Source organism: Nannospalax galili, unplaced genomic scaffold (genome assembly GCF_000622305.1).
Source record: "Nannospalax galili isolate Female #2095 unplaced genomic scaffold, S.galili_v1.0 scaffold1366, whole genome shotgun sequence".
NCBI lineage: Eukaryota > Metazoa > Chordata > Mammalia > Rodentia > Spalacidae > Nannospalax > Nannospalax galili.
Genome location: NW_008354698.1, coordinates 120,569 through 127,451, shown reverse-complemented (window position 1 = coordinate 127,451; position 6,883 = coordinate 120,569).

The following is a 6,883-nucleotide window of genomic DNA, read 5'->3' as shown; positions in this document are numbered from 1 at the left end:
CCACATTTTCATTATCCACTCATCAGTTGAGGGACACTTAGGTTGTTCCCATCTCTTAGCTATTGTGAAAATAACAGCAACAAACATGGATTGGCATAACCAAGTCAAATGGTAGGTTCATTTTTAGTGTTTTAAGAGTACTCCACACTACTTTCCATAGGGGTTGCACAAGTTTGCAGTCCCATCAGGAGTGGATGAGTGTTTACCTTTCCCCACATCCTCTCCAACATTTGGTATCATTTTTTCTCTTGATATTAACTGGTCTGATGGGGGTAAAATGAAATCTTAAAGTAGTTTTTATTTGCGTTTCCCTAATTACTAACAATGTTGAACACCTTTTAAGGGATTTCTTAGCCATCTTTATTTCTTCTTATGAAAACTTTCTGTTCAAATCCTTATCCCATTTTTTAATTATGTCACTTGTTTTCTTGATTCTTTGTGCTTTGAGTTCTTTATACATTCTGGATGTTAAATCTCTGTGATTTAACATCTCTGGGATTTTGACATATGGATTTCTTTTGTTGTTTCTGCTTCTGGTGTGAGACTCAAGCCTTTCTTTGTGAAATTAAGTCTGGTTCTGTTTGTATACGTGATGTGACTTTGTTGTTTAAGTCTGGTTCTGTTTGTATACGTGATGTGAGACTCAAGCCTTTCTTTGTGAAATTAAGTCTGGTTCTGTTTGTATACGTGATGTGACTTTGTTGTTTAAGTCTGGTTCTGTTTGTATACGTGATGTGACTTTGTTGTTTTCTTATTAGGTATGAAACATTAGTTGGTCTAGGCTTCAGGTTCTCTCTTTTGATTTTATATTGGAGGGACCATATTGCTCTAGTCTAACTACTCAGGAGTTCCTATAGAGGTGCAAGTCAGGTGAGAATCAGATGCTCTCAACTTTCCTCACATGGTCTTGGACCCTCTGGACAGCAGACACACACCACAGTTTGGGAAGCTTGCTAAGTCGAGACTGGATTCAGGTCATCTCAGGCAGTCTTCTAAGGTCTGGGCCCCTACTAAAGGGCAGTGAATACTAACCCTGCGTCAGTGAGCAAGGCTATAGGTGGTCCCAATGTAGGGTGATTCATACAAGTGATTTGGAAAGCTCACCACCATGCGGAGGTTAGAGTGTAGTAGAGATCTGGGGTGCTAAAGGCAAAAGTAAGCCCGTGCCCAAGCCTAAGTAGAGAACAGTAAGTGGGGTATGTGAGATTGAGTTGCTCAGGTTGGAAGGGAGTCAAGACACGGTGGTGGGACCAGACTTACCAGGGAATAAGGCTGGTCTAGGCAATTGAAGGCAAGCTGGGGTTGGGGACAGCCAGAATAGAAGGCTGTTCTCAAGGTGTGCAAAGGCAAGTTGGGGGTAGGGACAGCCTGTGAAGGCTCTAAGAAACTAGACTGAAGGATTGAGTTGGTCTGGGTGCAGGGGATCACGGCACAGTGTGTGGGTCTGGTCTAAGAGGTTAGTCTGGATTTTTGAGGTGCTAAGAGCAAAAGCAGGCTTGGGCCCAAGGCTGGAAGGAGAACAGGATGTCTTGGTTTTGTTTTTTGAGAAACCTCCATAGTGATTTCTATAATGTACTTGTTTATACTCCCACCAGCAGGGATTAAGGGCTCCTCTTTCCAAAAATCCTTGGTAATGTTATCATTTGTTTTCCTGGTGGTCACTGTTATGACTGGCATGACATGTTTTTGGGAAACCACCATAGTGATTTCTTTCCTTAAAATTTTTTATTGAGCTTTTGTACATTTCATGCAACCGTTCTTAATCAAATGTAGACCCCTCTCCCATCCATGCTCCCCCAACCACCCCAACTGGACCTCATGTATTCACCATACATGCACATGCTAAGTCTTATCCATTCAAGTATTTGTACCCAGATGTCCTTCACTGCAAATTCATTCACTAAAGTCTAGTATGCCTACATAGAGTTTGTAAGTAAGGCATACTCTCCTTCACCCAGTAGTAATCAGTCTCCAACAGTTCTCAATCTAGGGCCTGTCTGACACCCATTTCTCTCACACCACTCTGACTCTTGTTTGATTGAGTTGGCATGAGTCCTGTGTTTGATGCCACCATTGCCACAAGTTCACATGTTCAAACTTTAATTGGCCTGAAAGCCTCTGCTTCGCAGTGTTCATGGACCAGCCCTGGCTCTTACAGTCTTTCTGACGCCTCTTCCAAAATGGTCCCTGAGATGTGGGTGGATGGGTGAGGTTTAATATAGGAGCCCTTTCCACACTTAACAGTCTGTTATTCTTGAAAACTTGTGGCTATTTGTGTGCATCACACTCTACCATATAAGGAAACTTCACTGGTGAGAGTTGAGGGATGTGTTAGTTTTCTCTCTACTCTCATTCCACTGTTTTTCATGAGCCTTTGGTGTAGAGGTTCAACTGTAGATGTGTCACCTAGGATGAGACATCTCTCAGACATATATTCTCTGTGTATGATCAGTTCTGGAATTCTCCAGTAGCCTCCATCTGTTTCACAAAGAAGATTCTTTGATGAGTGTTGTAGGTATGCTTGTCTGTAAACATAAATATCCATAGTTAGCAGATGGCAAGAAATTACATTTGTCTAGAGATATAAAGAGGTAGGGTTTTCTTCAGGATCTATGTCCTCTCCAGGCATGTGTATTTGACTGTGTTTACAGTACCACCCATAAGTTCACTCCCACTGAGAGGGTTTTAAATCCAGTTAGGCAGCTATTGATTGCCCCCCAGAAAACCGTGCCACTACTGCACTGATAGTGGTAGTTTGTGATGCCAGTCGTTATGGTTATTAGGGTTTAGGACTCGATTGGACTATCCATAGTTTTTCTCCCTTGACAGTGTGTATATTACCATCTAGCATTATGATATTTTAACTTTGGGTAGAAGATCTCCAGGTGAGTACCTGCTCCATTGCTCCAAGGCCTGTATCCTAACTATGTTCTGTCTTCAGCAGCAGAGACTTACCTTCTTCTGGGAGATAACAAAGGGCTTTGGCAATAGCCTGAATTATATTGGGAGTCTCCTTGACATCTGTAACCAGCCAAACAAAGGGAGGTCTCTTCTGTCTGATACTGTGTCCCTTGCCAAGCAGCTCCCAGGTATACATACATGCACTAGTGTTTAGACATGCTATGGGCATTTCTCATGGGGTTTCAGGGGCATCGCATTTCCCTCTGGGTTTCATAAGCCCCCAAAGTTCATTCATCCCTACTCATATTACTCCCATTTGAATCCCTCCTCCCTCCCCAATCCCAGTGCCCCCATTATCCCCAGCCTCCTTCCAATAACACCCAACTCTCACCATTCCCTCTCCCGACTTCCATCCCCCGACATCCCTCACAGTGTCATCTGTGAGTTATGACTTTTAGTTACTGAGATTCAAATGGGCTGGATGCAACATTTGTCACTTACAGTTTACTCCTAATAATATAAAACATATGCTAGGCATATGTACATTTGAATTTGCATTACTTGTGCTTGCATTATGATGGAAACATATTGTGTGCCCCAGACTATAACTTAACTCCAATACAATCTTGTAAATACTAACAAGTTAAGATGTTTCTGGTAAAACATTCAATAAAATCTACTTAATATTATCCTGAAATACAGAAGCCTGAACCCCTAAAAATCTTTACAGAAAGAATTAGTGCAACACAGTAAATAGCTAAATATTCATGGATACAAAATGCATATCTATAAGAGCTGTGGACTAAGAGAAAGATATTCATACTTACACTTTATCACTGATTATGAAATTTTTCAAGTTACCTAAATTCAATATAGTTTAGTTTCCTAATTTATCGAAAGATAATAGTATTCTTACAAGAATATAGTAAAATCATATGAAGCATCTAACACTATATCTTGCAAAGTAGAAGATTTAAGGGGTCTTTCCCTTTCTTTGCGCTGTGTTGAATCAGATCAAAATATAACTCGACTGTCAGGGTACTAGCTAAATGCAGATGTAAATTTCAACATGCATAACATAAGGCAAGTTGTCTAGATATATCCTGGAATATGTATTTTGAAGACTATGATGGAATTAATCACACAGATGTTTCTTATGAATCAGAAAACTGGCTTTCAAAATAATACCTAAAGAAGAATGAATGGGGCATGGTGGTGCACACCTTTAGTCCCAGCACTCAGGAGGCAGAGGCTGTCAGATCTCTGTGAGACTGAGGCCAGTCTGGTCTACATAGTGAGTTCCAGGTGCATTGGGGCTAGGGAGACTGTGTCTAAAAAGAAGAAGAATGAAAACTTCTTACATTACATAAATGAGTGTGGTTAGTTGTAGAACACAGTCAATAAGCACATACTAACACCATATCTAAAATTATTGTGTTAAGGCTTCTACATTATAATCCCTAAAGTCTCGAAGGTGGTGGTCTTATTCATGCATATTTTTTTCTTTTTATTGTCATGAATATATTTTCATTAATAACAACAATAATGATAGCTAATGGTGATCACGTGCTTACAATAGGCCAAAAATCAAAGAAAAGTTTCCATAAGAACTATTACTTACAATTTTTATTATGGTCCATTGAAGTATTTATGATTTTTTTTGTTTCCCTAAGTTATTAAAGATCATAATTTTAAATGGAATAATTTTAACATTTTGGGTTATATTTCTTTGGCATATATCCACTCACTTTTGCAAGATCCACAGTCTTTATCGAAACCATATCTCAGGGCTGGAGAAATCACTCAGCAGTTAAGACCACTTATTACTTCCACAGAGGATCTGAGTTTCATTCCCACCTTGTGGCTTACAACTGCCTTTAAGTCCAGTTCCAAAGGATATGACTCCCTCTTCTGTCCTCCACAAACTCTTGCATGCATGTGGTGCACATAAATTCATGCAGGCCTGCACACAGGGCACGCACGCATGTGCACACGCACACATACACACACACACACAAATAATAAACACATTTTTGAAATGATAACAGCCATGTTATTAGTAAAAAGAATCATATCTCAAATTTTTACCATTATTTCTAGATAATGAATATTTTGTGTGCAGGCACTGGGTTAAGCTTTTACATCATTATAGCTTATGATCATAATTACCGTCTTATTACCTTAATAAATAAATTTTCTTATTCCAGTGTCAAAGATGAAGAAATTCTAGTAAGAGGCAAAATAATAGTTTTAACTCAAATGGGCTTGGCCCCCAAAGACGTACTCCTAAGCCACCATGCTTTTATCTTTATGGATGTATTTGTGTCTGAGATAAAGAATATTAGAGGAGAAAGATAATGAAATCATATTGTTGACTGCCTGACTTTGAAAGAACTTCTATAAAAGAGAGAATGAACATCACATAGCCAAGGACAAAATCAAAGGATGGCAGGAACACACACAAACAGTGCCAACAAAGCTGAATGTCTCTGTGAGCTGGCATTTAAAAACATGTTTAAGACAAAAAGCATTTCTTTAGTTTTTAGCTACACTTGGGACAAAAAGAACAATAGTCAAGGTGACTCCTTGGGTCAAATGGTATAATAATATCGGATGACAAAAAGCAAGCAAAATGACTCAAGTGTTTTTCTTCTTCCTTTTCCATTAAAGACAGTGGCCTTCAACTTCAAAGGGTAGGATAAATATGCCTTAAAACAGCATTGAAAGATAGATGAGTATTTACCAAGAAAGTTCTTTGCCACTTCAAATTAGATAATACATATGGACCCAAATGAATTTCATCTCAATATGAGAAAAAATTTTAAGGGTATAAACTCAGGACTAGTCTGGAACTCTCTCGATTCAATTAAACATGGAGATATGTACCAGGCATGTTAACAGAAATGACTTGACAATGAACAAAGATAAACAAGTCCCTTTTCTAAGACTCACAATCTAGTTTAAATATTTTCAAAGTTGGGACTAGAGAGATGGTTCAATGGTTAAGAGCACTGGCTGCTCTTGCAAAACACCTAGGTTCGAATACCAGCACCTGCATGGCATCTAACAACCATCCGTAACTCCAGTTTCAGGGGATCCAATGCCATCTTCTGACCTCCATGGACACTGCACAGTATGGGTACACTTATATCCACGCAGGCAGTACACTCATACATATAAAGTAAAAATAAATAAATCAAAATAATTTTTCAAATTAAACTATTATATAAAAAAGTGATGCTTTTCAAAATTAAACAAAAGAACAACTGTGATGTATAGTAAGTAAAAATTGCAAATATTGGCAAATATTAGTGCTCAACAAATGAAATAAATAACAGGAAAAATGAACTTGAATATAGACGATTGTCAGGTCTATTTTTTGATGTATAAAGGAAAGTTGTTTGTTTGCTTCACAGTTTGGGAAGCTCAAGTCCAAGATCAAACAACCCATCAGTTCAGTGTCTGGCTCTCTGACTACATCACAGCCGGTACACATGTGAGAAGGAGAGCTCACGTGGCAAGAGTGGAAGCCAGAAAGACTCCGAGACCAGACTGACAGTTTGCAACAAACTCTTCTTGCAGGAACAAATCAGATATGCAAAAACTACACTAATCTCTTCTGAGTGGGGAGCCCCGGTGGTCTACTGACATCCCACTGGGCCCCACATTTCAGTTTTAATAACTGGAGACAAACTACACCTCAGAACAGTCCTAACAGATTGATTCTCAAAGACCCTATAAAGGAAAAGTAGTGTTTACAATGAACTGGAATAGATTTATCAGTGCTAATCCTACTAGATTGTCCTCACTTATTTTTTTCTCACTTTTATTACTTTGAGAATTACAAAGTTAGAAAAAAGTTGAAAGAATGATTCGGTGAACTGACATTTATATTTCACCTGGATTTTCCAAAACATTGTATGTTGCCCCATTTGTTACCTCTCTTTTTCTCAGTGTGTGTGTGTGTGTGTGTGTGTGTGTG